The sequence below is a fragment of the Canis lupus genome, chromosome 5 (genome assembly GCF_011100685.1).
Source record: "Canis lupus familiaris isolate Mischka breed German Shepherd chromosome 5, alternate assembly UU_Cfam_GSD_1.0, whole genome shotgun sequence".
Classification (NCBI taxonomy): Eukaryota; Metazoa; Chordata; class Mammalia; order Carnivora; family Canidae; genus Canis; species Canis lupus.
The window spans coordinates 23,631,718-23,650,035 of record NC_049226.1 but is presented as its reverse complement, the minus strand read 5'-3'; positions in this window follow the sequence as shown (position 1 = coordinate 23,650,035).

The following is an 18,318-nucleotide window of genomic DNA, read 5'->3' as shown; positions in this document are numbered from 1 at the left end:
GGTGGGTAGGTTTCAGAGAACAGAGGTAGGCAAGTCCAAGGATGTCTGCTGTCTCCCCTTTCCATGCCTATGAAATAAATAGACTCACTTTTTCCTCCCTTTCTTCCTTTGTATATTCAGTGAATGTCTCAGCTCCGAACAAAGCCTGTTTTGTTCTGAAATACTTCAGTGACCTTATAGATGAGCAGACAATACAAGTGCAGGAAGGTTTTTGCTTATCTTTTACAACCTAGTTCGGATAGGACTCACTTTAGTTGGAGAAGCCTTTCCTGACACTCTCCCTGCCCCTTTCTCATACTTATTTGTGTTATCCTCGCTTTCTACTCCCTGTAACTCTGTGTACCTACTCTATTGTGGTAAGTATGTTTCATTATAATTTTATTCCCATGATTCTGTCTTTGTAGCTTGGAAGTTTAGGGAGAAAAGAGATCGTCTTTGAATTCAGAGTAGTTGGCCCCAGGTACATATTCAGTGAATGTCTGTTGATTGAACAACTGCTCTCCATATGTGGAATCTAAAAAAAAAAAAAAAAATCACACAAATGAATAAACAGACAAAAAGCAGAATCAGAGCTATAGACACAGAAAATAAACTGATGGTTGCCAGAAGGGAGTGAGTGAGGGGATGGGCAAAATGGGCAAAGGGGGTGGGAGATACAGCTTCCACATATGGGATGAATAAGTCACAAGAATCAAAAGCACAGCAGGAGGAATATAGTCAGTGATAATTGTGAGAGCATTGGATGGCGACAGGTGGCAGCTGTATCTGTGGTGAGTGTCGCATAGTGTTTAAACTTTGGGAATCACTATATTGTACGCCTGAAACTAATGTAACATTGTGTGTCAATTATGTTCAAATACAAAATTAATTTAAAAAAAAGAAAGAGGGATCCCTGGGTGGTGCAGCAGGTTAGCGCCTGCCTTTGGCCCAGGGCGCGATCCTGGAGACCCGGGATCGAATCCCACGTTGGGCTCCCGGTGCATGGAGCCTGCTTCTCCCTCTGCCTGTGTCTCTGCCTCTCTCTCTCTCTCTGTGACTATCATAAATAAATAAAAATTAAAAAAAAAGAAAGAACTGCTCCCCTTTAGGAAAGAGCAAGACCCAGAAGCCTGTATTTCCTCTAAGCTTTATGGCAGAGGAGGGGTCTCTGCAGAGCTACGTGCACCATCAGTGTAGGGGGCCTGGCGTCTTGTGGGAGGACAGGGTGACCATGAACACACACACCATCGAGCCTAAACAGGAGCTGGAGGAATGAGCCTGCTGCCCACAAGAGCAGTAACTGATTGTCCTCGATAGTCCCAGTGGGACATACTTCACAGCCTGTTTTTATTGCAGAAAATGCAGGTCAGACCATTAACTTGATGACTTTCTGAATCTTGCAGTTTTCCTTAGAAAGGGAGGCTTAGAACAAGGTATCCCCCTACTCCACTATTCATTATTTCCTTTCCCCAGCAAGTCTGTGACAGGCTCCAGCGGATGCAGTCAAGAATTCTCTGTTTGTTGAAGGGGAAAATAAATAAAATACAATTTGCCCAAAGCATGCTTTGAGTGAGTCACAGAACAATTAGCAGTACCCAGGTTTGATTTAAATGATAATTTTTTTTTTAATTAGAAAAAATGTTAAAGTATTTAGCCAGTGCTTATTATGCTCCTAGAACTGACTCATGGTCCTTTTGGATTTTTGAGTGAAAACCATTGTGAATTTTCAGTTTTCAACAATACATAATTGGCACCCAAGAGCTTCACATTTTTCCCTTTTCCCATGAGTCAGTTGTGAGTGGCAGGAGACAGGAACATTTCTCAGGGTCTGTGCTTCTTTCCTCTTGATGAGTCTTGTAGTATGCTGGTTGCTTGTTCCTTGCCATCCTCGCTGGACTACATATACTCTGAGGTGTTGGCTGCTAGGATGTTTGGTAGGGGAAGTTTCTATTGCCTTTGCTTAGGTGTGTTCCTCCTTTGTGTGTTCTTTTCATTCTGCATTTTCGGGAGAAGATCAGTGAAAACAATTCCTTTCTTTTTCTCCCCACCTTGTTTTGGGCAAGAAGAGAGTGGTTCAGGCATTGACCATGTAAGTTAGCAGAGAGTTTTCACTAATCAAGAAGCCATTGGTTCTCTCCTCTGTAAAATGAGGTTAACGGTAGAATGTCCTTCCTAAGGTTTTTGTCAGAAACAAAAGAGAAAATAAATAAAGGAATACATGCAAGCACTTAAAATACTGCATGGCACTTAGTAAGTGCTCAGTAAATGATAATGCCTGTTAATTTTCCTAAGACTTTCTAGATGCTCACCAGTATCTAGCTATAGAGAAAAACAAATGAATTGGAACTCATCCCTCTACCCTCAAAGCTCTGTTATGCCACTGTCCTGGTCAGAGTCCTTTGAGAAGACACCAGCAATGAGCTGCTGCTGCTGCTACTGTCTATCTTCCATCCTCCAGACTAACATTTAATATCTAAAAATAAATGTAAATTCTCTGCACATACATGTTTTTAATCTATTGGCAATGAGATGTTGCTGCCATTTATTCTTCACTTAGAGTAGTCTTTCAAGTTAAACAGTTTGCAATTGCTGAAAAAGAACAGCTAAGAAATCTGGATTCTAATTAACTTTATCTCTAATTGTTATGTAGCTCTGAGTCACTGGGTATTTTTTTTTTTTTTTTTTTTTTTTTTTTTTTTTTTTTGGTAAACAAGGGTAAGAACTACAAAGATTAATGATGGTTGTCCAGACTGGTAGAACAAAACTAAAAATTTCCATAATGATATCTTTTTCCTTTTCTTTCTTTCTTTCTTTCTTTCTTTCTTTCTTTCTTTCTTTCTTTCTTTCTTTCGAGAAGGAGGTGGGGAAGGGCAGAGGGAGTGAAAGAATCTTAAGCAGGCTCCATGCCCAGTGCAGAGCCCGACATGAGGCTCAATCTCATGACCCTGAGTTCATGACCTGAGCTAAAATCAAGAGCTGGACACTTCACTGACTAAGCCACCCAGAAGCCCCATAATGATATCTTATGAATCCAATATCTACTTCACTTCATTGCATAAAGCCTGGCAAAGGTAGAACTATGGTTATTTCGGTTTTGGTGTGCAGGGAAACCGAGGCTCAGGGGAGTTGTCTCTTTCATGTAGCTTGGTTTTGAGATTCCTTCCCTGTGTGCCAGTCCTCCGACACAGCTCTCTCTGCCCTATAAGATAATTGCCTTCTTTGTGTGTCCTTCTTCCACCAGAATGGGATGTTCTGAGGATAGAATGCCATCTTGTTCTTTCCTGGGTCTGTCTCAAGGCCTGGCACAGTGTGTCTGTACTTGATGATATAGAATGAATGGGTACATGAACGAATGAAGAGAACCAAGGCCCAAGGTTTGATCCAGTGATACTCAGGCAAATGCCTGCTGACATCCTTTTGCATGCTTCCCATCCCCCAGTGACCATGAAGTTATCAGAAGGAAAGGAGAGATGGTAACTTATAAAGCTAGCTATAAACAGGGGTACCTGGGTGACTGAGTTTGTTGAGCATCTGACTTTATCTCAGGTCATGATCTCGGGGTGCTGGGATCAAGCCCCACATCAGGCTCTTTGCTCAGCAGGGAGTCTGCCCCTCCCTCCACCTACTCATGAGTTCTGTTTCTCTCTAATATAAATAAATAAAATACTTTTTTAAAAAAAAGCTATAAACAGGAAGCACTAAACCAAGAACTATAGATTTTTTTAATTTGATTTTTTTAGATGAGACATTAAAAAAAATCTAACCTAACAACAATAATCAGTCACCACAGATTTATTGAGGGTTTGCTCTGTGTCAGGCACTGAGCTCAGTGATGCAGGCTTGGTCTCTAGTTTGGGAAAGAGGAGGGGCGGATGTGACCAGGTTGCCAGAAGTCAGCAGTGAGAACTGAAGGTCCTAAAAGGCAGGGGCAGAAGAGAGGGTGACCTCATGGAAGGGGCTAGATTTGTCCTGAGTCCTGAGGGGAGAGGCTAGTGAATTGGAATAGCAGAGGGGACCAGGGAGAGGGGAGGCACCAGAGTGGACAGTGCAGGGTCTGTTTGGGAACTACTTGGAGTGTGCTCCACTGGCTTCTCACTGAAAACCACAGGAGTTTTCAGGGGGATGAGAACTTCCTTTATGTCTTCTCTTCCAAGCTGGTTCATGGGCATTCGGTATAGTGGTCTTGAGATGCACTCCTCTAAGGCTAATTAATCACCTAACAGAGTTGTTCTTTTGTCAGAAGAATCAATATTGAAGATACTGTAGGCAAGAAAGAAGAAAGTTGTTTGAATAAATAAAGTGATAAATGGACATGTGCAAATTTTCTGTTTGGCCATCCTTTGTCACCCACTTCCCAGCCTGGACATTCGAGTCAGACACAAAAACGTTTGGGTTTACTTTCTTTCTTTCTTTTTTTTAATTTGACACTTTCTAGTTAAACTTAACCGGTTATTCAACCTCTCTGAGCCTTAATTTTTCTCAGGTATACCACAGAGTAAAGAAAGCTACCTTGCAAAATTGCTGAGGATAAAAGGAGGAAGCATAGGGAAAATGCTTGGTGTGTAGAGGGTGCACAATAGGAGGTTCATTAGATGCCTTAGGTCCAAACTCAAATGCCTACAGAGATGAGGCAAATGACATGAATGCATAATTAGAAACTAAGTATCAGGTATGTAGAAGGGGCTAAGGCAAAATAGATGGTGTACGTGCTCCCCAAAAGGAGCAGCTGATATTCAGAGCCATCTAATTATTATTACATTGGAATTTGATCCCTGCATTGTCAGATCTATTTTTTAAAGAAGTTAATAATTTAGAATTTTATATGAAATCCTTTGATTTCAAACATGACAGTTGTGGTAGAGATTACTAATTGCCCCCACGTTCCACTTTTCCTTTTTTTCTCTCTGTCATAGAACTCACAGGTGTTAGGCACACATTCTCTCCCTTCTCTTTTCTTTCAACAGCTAGATAGTATATGTTCCAGCTTTTCTTGCGGCTAAATGTGGCCTACTGTCCTCAATAGAGCATGAGGATGAGTGACATGTACAAGTTTGTGGTCATGTCCTTAAGAAGAAGAAGCTCCTTGAATTTCCCTTCTTTTTTCCTCTTCCCACTGGTGGTGAGCCTGTTACAGCCATATGGATGGAGTCATCACTTTGGGGACAGCTGGGAGCAACCAGATAGGAGTGGAGTTACCTACCCTTGGATTGCCTAGTCTACATCCTTTACTGAAAAAGAATTAACCGATCTATCTCACTTAACACACTGTTATTTGGTCTCTAATACAACTGTAGGACCTTATTGTGAATTATACAACTAACTCACAATTTAATAAAATGAAGGAAATATTGTCTAAATGAAAAACGTATTTATGACTGAGTTTGCTTATGGGAGGTTAGTCTCTAAAAGAATTAAACATTGTAAGACATAATCCTGCTGACTAGAAACTTTAGTCTCCCTGAAAATACAGAGCAATGAACCCATGATACAAAATAAGAGTCTGTAGATTCTGAGTGCTATAAGAATTCAGACAAATCAGGTACCAGCTAAAGACCTCCACATCCTTTGCTAGGTCATGGGCAGTTTCCATTGTCCGGAGCCCTGATGTAGCAACCATCAAGGTGGTACAAGTTGGACTGGGGACAGGACAGGTGCATTTTTTTTTTTTTAGATTTTATATATTTATTCATGAGAGAGAGAGAGAGAGAGAGGCAGAGACACAGGCAGAGGGAGAAGCAGGCTCCTCACAGGGAGCCCCACGCGGGACTCGATCCTGGGACTCCAGGATCACGCCCCGGGCTGAAGGCGGTGCCAAACTGCTGAGCCACCAGGCTGCCCAACAGGTGCATTCTATGCTTGTGACTGGTACTTTCTATTCCTGCTGAGCCTGGTAACTCTCCAGGAGACAGAGGGATAAGAAGACATGGACAGGTGCATCTCCTATTGTTGAGCATCCACGTTTTATATCCACTGTATCATTTAAGTCACCTAACCTCTTTTTTCAGGCAAGGAAGCTGTGGCTGAGAGGTGAAATGAACTTTCTTGTAATAATTGATAGGATAGGGGTTCAGACTCATGACTGCTTGTTGCAGACTATTTCCTGCTTTCTGCTGCCCAGCCATCGCATCTTCCTCAGGGTGCCATGGCAGGCCAGTGGCATTGTTAATGATACCAAAGGAGATGAGGAGGAAAAATAAACTCTGAGGTCTCTATTCGGCATTGTAGGCATTGCTTGAATAAATTCATGAGTAAGAAATTCAAGAGAAGAGAGGAAAAGGATGAGGTAAAAGAAGTGCTTTCTCTTTCTTTAAGTTGAATCACTTTGGATAAACCTAGAAATAACAAATGGTGTTTGGAACATCATTTTTTTGAGGTTCCCACAATGTATTTTGATCTCCAAGAAGAGAGGCTCATTAAACAGGAAGATTATCTGCTTATTTGGGATGACAAATCTGTTCTTATAATCATGGCTGCAAGTACTTGGGAGCCTGATTATAAACACATTTTCATAATCCTTGCAAAGATTAATGAACGATAATTACTTTATTCAATGGCAAAAACTTTGTTTTGGAGTACGCGTCATAGTAAAAATTTCTGCTATTCATATTCCAAAATGAATCTACATAATGCATTCCTGTAATCCCTGTGGTTTTTGCCCTCTCTCCAAATTCACTAGTAGACTCTCTTCATTTTGTAGTATAAAACAACTATTTCATGACTGTCAGTTACTGCTTTAAAAAAATCACACGTTGGGCTTTAGTTCTCTGGTGAGCCAGGGCCATTACTCAATATTTGTTGACATTGTGGCTGCAGGAGCCTTTGTTTCCTTCAACTTAAATGAACTCCCATTTCAATATTGAAGTTTCAGGAACACCAAAGAGCAGTTCTGACATTACACAGTTGATGCTCTTAATTGCAATGTAGGGCCTGGAGACCATCGCTGAGCTGCAAATTAATAAAATCCTTCTGAAGTGGAAAGGTCATATGCGGAGACTGGAGAATTTAAGGAGACCGGCTAAAAATCTGGGAAGACATCCATATTTGTACCAGCAAAAATCTACCCTGACACGGCCCCCCAATAATTGGTGAGGAATAAAAACAGGAGTGGTCTGAGCACCCAGACAAGGTTAGCCTGGTTGGGGGTGGGTGGGAGGGGGCGGGTGTCCAGCAGAAATGTGGCGGAGAGACCGCACATCACATTTGTCCTCAATCTTCCCTCCATGCCCCAAGGTGACCGAGACAGGTGAGTGTCTTTCAGTGATAATGGTGCAGAGTCGTCTCACCCCACTTCTCAGCACAAATGATGGGAAAGCAGAGGCCGCGGAGACACGGTTGCCGGTTCAGCCTCTCAATCCCTTGAAAATTCTCTTTTCTTTTAGCCACAAATTCACATCCCTTCCTGGAGGTAGATCTCATCCCTCCAGATCTCACAAAAGATATTATTCAAGCCGTATATGTAGAGTAGGTTCTTAAAATTCTTTTCCACTAAACAACCTCTGAATTTCATCACAGCTCAGGTTCTTGGCCCACAGCACCTTCATATTTTCCTTCTTTTTTTTTTTCTCTCCCCTTGGCTTTCCCATTTTTCTGTGGTGATTTGCTCCAACATTTCTGTTTCGCAGAATCATTGTGGCCAGGTCATGAATCTCCTTTCTTTCTTTTTTTTCTCTCTCTCTCTCTCTTTTTTTTTTTCCCCCTTGTTACAGGTCCCTGAAATACTTCCTTTTTGATAGCCCTTTGCTCATGCAATCTGTTCTTGTGATCTTACCTTCCACTCCAAAATCTTTCATTTTTAGGAACATAGACTCTGGCAAGGGAGGCTTTTTCAGCCCATAACTAGAGACCACGTTCTCCTCACCCTGAGAAGTGGATAATTCTCTGGCCTCTCAACATTTTTGTACCTTGAAATGGTGGGGAGGGGCAGAGCCTGAGCTTTTAGCTCAATCTCTGTACGTCCAGTTTCCCCATTTTTTTCGTTTTTCCTAAAACAGAAGCCCACCTTTCCCCTCATTAGTGTAGGCAGTGTATCCATACTTTGCCAATGTCGAGGCAAAATTCAGCTCCTTCCCGGGCTTCTACAAGAAATTCAAGTAGGTTTACTGAATATCTGTGGGGTCACTGGGATAGCTCTTCACAGAGCACAGACCATTTCTCTGGGAAAATCTGTTCGTTTTTTCTCTCCTTTTGTTTTCTATTCCCCTTTTTCACCTTAGCTAGGGGTTCTGCTTTTCTGCGGGTAGTTAGCCCCAGCAGAGCTCTGCTGCTTTTACTCCGTTCTTCCTAATTCTCTTGGCATCCACTGTTTCCTCGCTTTATTATGTAAAGTAGCTCTCTCTGCTCCCCTGGAGGAAGTCCACTGCCCAACCCAGTACCCTTGCTTGGGAGGCTGATTCTTCTGGATTTGGATGAATGGATTTATCCAACAGCTTTTCAACAAAGCTAGCTTTCTCCTTGCAGAAGAATTCTCTGACCAGCTGCTATTAACAAAAAGACAAACATTTCTGCATATAATTACTCATAAAATAGGGGCTATTAACATTTTGAGGGGTTGCTGGAGGATAAAAGGAAACCGTGAACACAGAGGCTTTAGCACACTGTAGCTTATCACCACCACCACTAAATGGAATCAGATTATGCAGCGTTGAGCTACCCTCTCCGGATCTGTGTGACCTCCTCCATTCCCACACGTTAGTGAGATTGTCTGAGCTTCCTCCTGGCTTTGAGCTCCCCAAGCGTCCACACTTCATCTTATCCATCCTTGTATCTCCAGCACCTACTGCAGTATCCAGGGCAGAGTGATGCAAGATAAATGTTGAACAATTGAATCTCTTGGCCTGAGGGGATTCTGGCACATTCTAAAAAAGCACTATATGTAGAGAAAAAGACAGATCTGGGGAGCGAGGAAAACTAAGATCCAGAGCCATTGCTGAAAACTATTCAGTGCCCTGAAATCACTTTGCAGAGAGGTGAGAGAGAGGCTGTGCTGGCTCTTTTGTGGATCCCAGTGCCCAACGCTGTGGTCAGAGATGCTAAGGATCTCTGCTGATAATAGACCTCTTATATTCATTTATTTGTTAGCAGCTTATGTTTAAAATTTTAGAAAGAGTTTATTTATTTATTTTGAGAGAGAAAGAGAGTGCGAGAGAGAGAGAGAGAGAGAGAGAGCAAGGGGAGGGGCGGAGGCAGAGAGAGAATCCCAAGCAGACTCCATGCTGAGCACAGACCCATGTAGGGACCCTCAGATCATGACCCAAGCTGAAATCAAGAGTCAGAGGCTCCATTGACTGAGTCACCCAGGTGCCCCAGCTTATGTTTAATTTTCTAAACTTAGTAAATTAATGTTTTACTGCATAACCTTTAATGTTAATGAATGAAGTTTTAACCGTATCAACTATTTATCCTAAGTCCCTACTCAAAACAAAAGGATTAACTGTAAGAACATCTGTGCTTTCACCAAATTCTCACTGTGCTTTGTCCCCTCTGGTTCCTCTTTCCATTGTTTTTATTTTTATCTATTTATATTTTTTTTAAATAAATTTACTTTTTATTGGTGTTCAATTTACCAACATACAGAATAACACCCAGTGCTCATCCCACCAAGTGCCCCCCTCAGTGCCCGTCACCCATTCACCCCCACCCCCCGCCCTCCTCCCCTTCCACCACCCCTAGTTCGTTTCCCAGAGTTAGGAGTCTTTATGTTCTGTCTCCCTTTCTGATATTTCCCACACATTTCTTCTCCCTTCCCTTATATTCCCTTTCACTATTATTTATATTCCCCAAATGAATGAGAACATACACTGTCCTTCTCCGATTGACTTACTTCACTCAGCATAATACCCTCCAGTTCCATCAATGTTGAAGCAAATGGTGGGTATTTGTCGTTTCTAATGGCTGAGTAATATTCCATTGTATACATAAGCCACATCTTCTTTATCCATTCATCTTTCGTTGGACACCGAGGCTCCTTCCACAGTTTGGCTATTGTGGTCATTGCTGCTAGAAACATCGGGGTGCAGGTGTCCCAGCGTTTCATTGCATCTGAATCTTTGGGGTAAATCCCCAACAGTGCAATTGCTGGGTCGTAGGGCAGGTCTATTTTTAACTCTTTGAGGAACCTCCACACAGTTTTCCAGAGTGGCTGCACCAGTTCACATTCCCACCAACAGTGCAAGAGGGTTCCCCTTTCTCCGCATCCTCTCCAACATTTGTGGTTTCCTGCCTTGTTAATTTTCCCCATTCTCACTGGTGTGAGGTGGTATCTCATTGTGGTTTTGATTTGTATTTCCCTGATGACAAGTGATGCAGAGCATTTTCTCATGTGCGTGTTGGCCATGTCTATGTCTTCCTCTGTGAGATTTCTGTTCATGTCTTTTGCCCATTTCATGATTGGATTGTTTGTTTCTTTGGTGTTGAGTTTAAGAAGTTCTTTATAGATCTTGGAAACTAGCCCTTTATCTGATACGTCATTTGCAAATATCTTCTCCCATTCTGTAGGTTGTCTTTTAGTTTTCTTGACTGTATCCTTTGCTGTGCAAAAGCTTCTTATCTTGATGAAGTCCCAATAGTTCATTTTTGCTTTTGTTTCTTTTGCCTTCCTGGATGTATCTTGCAAGAAGTTACTATGGCCGAGTTCAAAAAGGGTGTTGCCTGTGTTCTCCTCTAGGATTTTGATGGAATCTTGTCTCACATTTAGATCTTCCATCCATTTTGAGTTTATCTTTGTGTATGGTGCAAGAGAGTGGTCTAGTTTCATTCTTCTGCATGTAGATGTCAAAATTTCCCAGCACCATTTATTGAAGAGACTGTCTTTCTTCCAATGGATAGTCTTTCCTCCTTTATCGAATATTAGTTGACCATAAAGAAATTAAGGAGTCAATCCCATTTACAATTGCACCCAAAAGCATAAGATACCTAGGAATAAACCTAACCAAAGAGGTAAAGGATCTATACCCTAAAAACTACAGAACACTTCTGAAAGAAATTGAGGAAGACACAAAGAGATGGAAAAATATTCCATGCTCATGGATTGGCAGAATTAATATTGTGAAAATGTCAATGTTACCCAGGGTAATGTACACGTTTAATGCAATCCCTATCAAAATACCATGGACTTTCTTCAGAGAGTTAGAACAAATTATTTTAAGATTTGTGTGGAATCAGAAAAGACCCTGAATAACCAGGGGAATTTTAAAAAAGAAAACCATAGCTGGGGGCATCACAATGCCAGATTTCAGGTTGTACTACAAAGCTGTGGTCATCAAGACAGTGTGGTACTGGCACAAAAACAGACACATAGATCAGTGGAACAGAATAGAGAACCCAGAAGTGGACTTTATGAACTTTATGGTCAACTTTCCATTGTTTTTAAACAATCCGTAGCTTAATGTGAACCGAAGGGGAAAAGACTCTGCTGAGCTGCCTGGGATCTAATTGTGTGAGATTCCTTTTCTGTGTGCTCTGCTTCCCCAGACCCAAGAGGAGTGTGTGTACTGGAATGGCTGCGCTAAAACATGGGAGCATCCCAATAATGTGATGTCCTATCAATCTGATATTCTTAAACATTTGTTCATCAGAGGCCAAGGACCTGTCTCATTGGGAAGGAATGCCAGATTGCAGATGGGGGGAAAAATGTAGATAATAGCTCTGAGCAATTCATATCAGCTCTGAAATTGTGCCCCTGACTTGAATAGGAGAAATATCTGCATTAATCCAACCACCCTTCCTAGGAGGCAGCTCCTGAATGTGCCATTCAGTTACTTGCATGTGTTCCTGGGTGATGAAGGGCTCATCCAACCCCAAGTGGTTTTCAAAATATTTCTTCCAATCGCATAGACAAGCACCTGAAAAGGGTTTTTGTAAAATATACTTTTCCACCTCATTACCTTTCCAATGATGTCTTAGCATCCATTACTGATTGACAATTCAGCTGATGTCACCTTAATATTTCACATCTAGCTCCATTGTGTCACAAACTAATAAATACAAAATTCACTGCTTGTCCCTATCTTCCTGGTATTTCCATAGGATGTTGAATGTGTGATAAGCTGGCCATATATGAAATCCGCTATTTTAGGAAGCAGCTGAACTCTCTCGCCCAAGAAAAGTTTCTTATAAATAAACAATTCCATGTATTATATATAAAGATATACCAAAAATCTTGATATGATTTGTCATTAATTTTGATCACTTCATTTTTTGGTATAGAGTAGTGTTTATTATTCTAGCAATTGATGTCTGTTCATGTGTGTTCAAGCATTCTGAAATGCTTGTACAGGTTTTATGTCTCAAATAAGGAGGTTATGGAATAGAATTCTGGAGCATTCTCCACCAAAATAGCTCTGACTAGTATGGTCTGACTAAATAAGTATATGACTAGTACACTATCAGGCTGATGAAAGATCTTGCTTTTATTTTGGGCTCTTTTACCTTGAGCTGCTGCTCAAATTTATACAACTGTAAAATGGGAATACAGATTTCTGTTATGTTCTTTTATAAAATGGGTGAAATCAGTTAATAACTAATCCATTCTGATATATAGAATGAAAAATTTTGGTGTGGAGGAAGACCTTAGAAATCTCTTCCAACCACTTTTACAACCCTAAGGCCAGAAGTTTAAAAGACTTGCCTAGGGTTATGTGTCATACCGTGAGGGCTGTTTCTATTAGACTGTACTGGTGACTCCTGATGCTACTATTTGCCATTGGCAACATTTTATCGGGTGTTCCCCAACTGTAGCACATCTGAGGACTTCACCCATTTGGTGGAATTGAGGTTACCCCAAACCCCACGACAATCTCCCAGTAATTAAGCTAGCCATGGAGGGCAAGGAAAGTTAGTAAAATTCAATCCTCTTGTAGAAAATTAGCAAACTGATGAACTCCCTGGCTGGAGGGGTATTCTGAGATCCAGATGGACACCTGACAGAAGCACATCAGATTTTCATGGAGGCAATTAGTTCCCTCTAGTTAGAGCCATTCAATTATAAACTAACAATTAAACCCTAGCCTGCAACATTAAAATGTGATTAGCTTTTCACTAATAATACAGAAGAAACATCAAGGTGATTATGAGGGAGGAGCGAGAAAGTCTGAAGTACAAGAGGTTGATCTTTCACATTATTTGTTCAGCATTCCCCCAGTGCTGTGATGCGATGGTGGAACTTCTTCGGTAAGATGTATCTGCATTTTGTCATTATTGTTGATAAGAAAGGGGAATTCTGTATCTCACATCTTTGACTTCTGCCAAGGAGTTCTCTAAAATTTTATGTTGCATTCTGGTTTAGATACCAGTCAAAAAAAAAACTTCTCAAGCAATGCTTGAGAGGTTTTCTACCACATGCCTAGAGAGGCTTCCAGGAAGGACAGTGACATGCTCTTCTTCGTTCTAGTGGAGCCAGCACACACACACACACACACAGACTAGATTACACTTCAGTGGCTTCTGGGCTCAAAATTAACTACTAGTAATTGAAGGTAATATTATTCAGAATTCTTGGTTGAAGGGACGCCTTGGGTGGCTCAGTGGTTGAGCATCTGCCTTCAGCTAACATCGTGATCCTGGGGTTCCACAGCAGGCTCCCTGCAGGGATTCCTGCTTCTCCCTCTGCCTATGTTTTTGCTTCTTTCTCTGTGTCCCTCATGAGTAAATAAATAAAATCTTAAAAAAAAAAAAAAAAAGTTCTTGGTTGAAAAGGAGAGAAACCCAACTCAGAGTTCCTGAAGTGAAAAAATAATTTCTTGGGTTTTTTTCACTGACAAGATCATGGGCTCTCACTTCAGAGAAGGCTTGGTCCGAGTCCTCAGTCATGTTATTAGGATTCAGTTTCTTCCTTCTTCATCTCCTGACCAGCTTGCCTGCCAGCCCGTCTTCCTTCCTTCTACCTCTTCTTTCTTTCTTTCGAAAGAGTTTATTGAAATGAAATTAACGTAGCATAAAGGTAACCATTTTCAAGTGAACAGCTGTAGTACCTTCACTGTATTATGCAACCGTGATCACGTCTGCCTAGCTCCAAAACATTGTCTTCACTCTGATGTGAAAGTCCTTACCCACTAAGAAGTTTCTCCTTCTTCTCTGACCCCCCCAACCCAACACCAGTCCCTGGCAACCACCAGTCTGTATTCTACTTCTGTAGATGTATCTATTCTGGATATTTCATATAAATGGAATCAAATAATATATGGCCTTTTAAGTCTGGCTTCTTTCACTTAACATCATGTTTTGGAGATTCATCCATATTATAGTATACCTATCAGTACTTCTTCATTCTGTTTTATGGCTGAATAATATTCCATTTTATATGTAGATCACAATTTGTCTATCTATGTATCCACTGGTGGACATGTGGCCAGTTTCCACCTTCTGGCTATTGTGGATAGTGCTGCTATGAACATCTGGGTACATGTACTTTGCTTGTGCTTTGCTGTTTTTAATTCTTTGGGGTACATACCTAGGAATGGATTGCAAGATTATATAGAGATTCTATATTTAGCTTTTTGAGAAAGCACCCAACTGTTTTCTATAGCGGTGGAACCATTTTACATTCCTGCCAGCAATATGCACAGGTCCAAATCTCTCCACATCCTCATCAATTCTTGTTATTTCTCCCTACTTCTTTTGTTATTATAACCATCTCAGGGTGAGTGGCACCTTATTGTGGTTCAGATTTGCAATTTTCCTAATGACCTTTTCAGGTGTTTATTGGCCATTTGTATTTCTCTGGAGAAATGCCTGCTTGCTTTTATAGAGGCTGCTCTCTCTTGCAACGTTGTGCCATGGTGGGATGGCCAATCAGCTCAATTTGTGTGGGACTGAGAGGTTTTCCAGAATGCAGAACTTTTAGATTTAAAACCAAGAAAGTCTGAAACAAACCAGGGGAAGCTGGTCACCAAAGTGATGGAAAAGATGGCTCCTGGAATCTTGAACTTATATGACTTTACAGTTCAGGCATTAGACCAAGAAATAACATGATTATTCCTTAAATCATAGGAACAGTCATGGTGATATTTAGCATTTCTAATTGGTCTGACTTGGAACACAGATCCATCCCTGGACTCTCTGTGGCTGGGGAGGTAAATGACTTTGACATGGTTAAGCATGTGTTCACCTTGAGTTGAAAGGTTAGTGCCTAAAAAAATAGGGGTGGAGTAGGATTAATAGGGTTACCATGGAATTGGGGAGGCAATTTTTCAAATGTAGGGATGCTTGGCAGACACATATATGCTCATCACAAGCATCTGTATGTACTAGCTGTCATGCTTGATGCTTGCACTTGGATTATTCCATCCAGTGCTCACCATTCCCCTACTGGATAGGTATTAGTACCCCTTGGCAGATATTAATTAATAATTAATATCAATACTTGGTAGATATTAATTTTAGACAAAATTGAGCCTTAGAAAAGTTGATTTGCCATGCTTAATGTCATATAATAAGTAAGTGCTGGAGACAGAATAGATTAATGTAGTTTTAATTGAGATATAATTGACATGAGATTGTATTAGTTTTAGGTGTATAACATAATGGTTTCATGTGTATATATATTTATATTTATATATATATTGCAAAATGATTTAAGTTAATTTTCAATATGACACATTCTAAAAAAGAATTTCTAGGCAGCAAAGAGAATTGAACTTCAAAGCAGTTAAAGAAGCTTATTTCAGAGAACTTTGTCTCAGGGCCCATTCAGGAAAAATGAACCATGCATTATTTTTTAAAAATTTTATTCAGTTATTTGAGAGTGAGTGAGAGAGCAGGAGAGCATGATCAGGGGGAGGGGGAAGGATAGAGGGAGAAGCAGACTCTGTGCTGAGCAGGGAGCCCAATGTGGGGCTGGATCCCAGGACCCTAGGATCATGACCTGAGCCAAAGGCAGACACTTTTTTTTTTTTTCTTAAGATTTTATTTATTTATTCATGAGAGACACACACACACAGAGGCAGAGACACAGGCCAAGGGAGACAGGCTCCCTGCAAGGAGCCTGATGTGGGACTCCATCCCAGATCCCAGGATCATGCCATGGGCCAAAGGCAGATGCTCAACTGATGAGCCACCCAGAAGTCCCTGAAGGCAGACACTTAAGCCACCCAAGTACCCTTGAACCACACATTATTTTAATAGAGAATTTAATAAAAGTAATTTGTTAAATAGATATTTAAGTATTTAAAGGCAAAAGGGAACGCTGAGTTAACATAGCTTCCTGAGTTCAGGAAGAAGCTACTAACTCTACAGCTGGGGGAATAGAAGCACGAGGTTGGGATTATTAGAATCTAGAATCTAGGAGAAGAGATCCCAGACAGCTGACAGGTGCTTGTATCTCTGGAGAGGTGCAGTACAGCTGGTTCTGGAAGTGTGGGAAATGTTTGAAACTGGAACCAACTACTACTGTTGGTACAGAAAGCATAAAAAGAGGCATAATCTTCCCCCTCCTGCAGCCTTCCAGCTCCCCCCCCCACCCCGTAGCACCCCCTATTAGCAGACCCTAGTAGACCATTGGCTGGCAAAGCAGGAGCAGAGCTTGCAGGCTTCCAGCTCCAGAATCACAGAGCATGGCAGGGCAGGTTGGTAGCAGAGAGACAATAGCTTAATTACCAACATTGCCTTTAAAAGTGGGAACTCATCTTTCAGAGTTTGCAGTGAATTTGTTCATATATAAAATTAGAAAGATGGTTAGATGCTTTAAAAAAAATAATCCCAGAAGCTTTTTATTTTCTGGAATTAAGCTTACTTTTCTAGATTTGAGGAATTAGCATGAAGTCTGCCTTCCTTTGTGCAGGTGATTTACTGATTTGCTATCCCCAGTCCTACTCCAGATAACATCGTGCTTGAAACTTTCAGGCTCAAATTCATTTCCATTCTGTGATTTACCCATTGAAGTATTGCTCAGAGCTGATGTGGAAAGATCCAGGGCTTTGGAATCAGAAAGGTGTTGATTCAGTGGATCTCCTCTCAGCCACTTGGCTTGAGGTTTCACCTCCAGAGAGTTAATTAGTCTTGATTCCTCATCCTTTTAAGGGTCAGAGTTAATACATATCAATATCATAGGGCTTTTGTAAGGTTTTCATGAAATGATGTTTTAAAAACTAACATGCTGACTAGCACAGCAATGATGCTTACTAAAAACAAATTCCATTCATTGTTCTTTTATTCTTTTAAAAGACTTTATTTACTTATTCATGAGAGACACAGAAAGAAAGGCAGAGGGAGAAGCAGGCTCCACACAGGGAGCCTGATGTGGGACTCGATCCCAGGTCTCCAGGATCACGTCCTGGGCTGAAGGTGGCACTAAACCACTGAGCCACTGGGGCTACCCTTTGTTCTTTTATTCAACCCCGCTGTTTGAGGTGAGAAGTGAGACAGACAGACCACCTCCCTGAAGGTTGAATCTCACTTTTGCAGCACCAGCAAGAATTGGCTGGACAGGCATTGGTATCCCTCACCTAATTCCCATCAGTCCTCTCTTAAATCTCCCCCAAATAACCCAACGATTTAAGCAGCAGTAGGATCAGTGAATACTTAATTATAGCCAAGACAAGTTCCCTGTTTTCTCCTCCCACGAGATTGCTTCATCCTTCATCTGATGAGAAAGCCTGGACTCAAAGACTGGTTGCTGTCTTTTCCTTGCTCCTCCAAACTACCCTAAGATTTCTTTATTGAAAACTGAGGGCAGGGGCGCCTGGGTGGCTCAGTCGGTTAAGCATCTGCCTTCAGCTTAGATCATGATCTCAGGGTCCTGGGGTGGAGCCCCACATAGGGGTCCCTGCTCAGTGGCGAGTCTGCTTCTCCCTCTCCCTCTATTCCTCGCCCCCACTGGTGCTTGTGCTCTCTCTCCCTCTCTCAAATATATAAATAAAAGATTTTTTTTTTTTTTTAAAGGGCAAAGACTCATCTTCCAGCTAGGCAGTCTGGACTTGGTTGAATTGTAGTGCATTCCCAGTGTGCACTTCTAAGGTTTGAGAGGTGGTATTCTGAGCTAACAGAAGCATCCTCTCCTCAGGAAAGGAATTAGGGGTAATGCTGGCAAAAGTGCCAATTATCTCTTGGGCCACTTTATGATGAAATTGTAGCTGGATAAATAGTCACAGATATATGGAAGTCTTGGGTGCCTGCCTTAAAATATGCTCTGGAGGGTACCAAAGAGAGACATAGATAGTTGCTTTATTTTCAGGAAATGGACTATAATTTACCTTTACCTCATCAGAGAGGATAAGCTTACTGTACCTTCCCTGCCTTTTAGAGAACCCACAAAGATTAGATGTATGTTCCCCAAGGGTTTTCCCGAATGCAGTGGTAAGGTGGGGCGTTGCTCCCAGAGGACCTCTGCAGGGTAAGGGTTAGCAC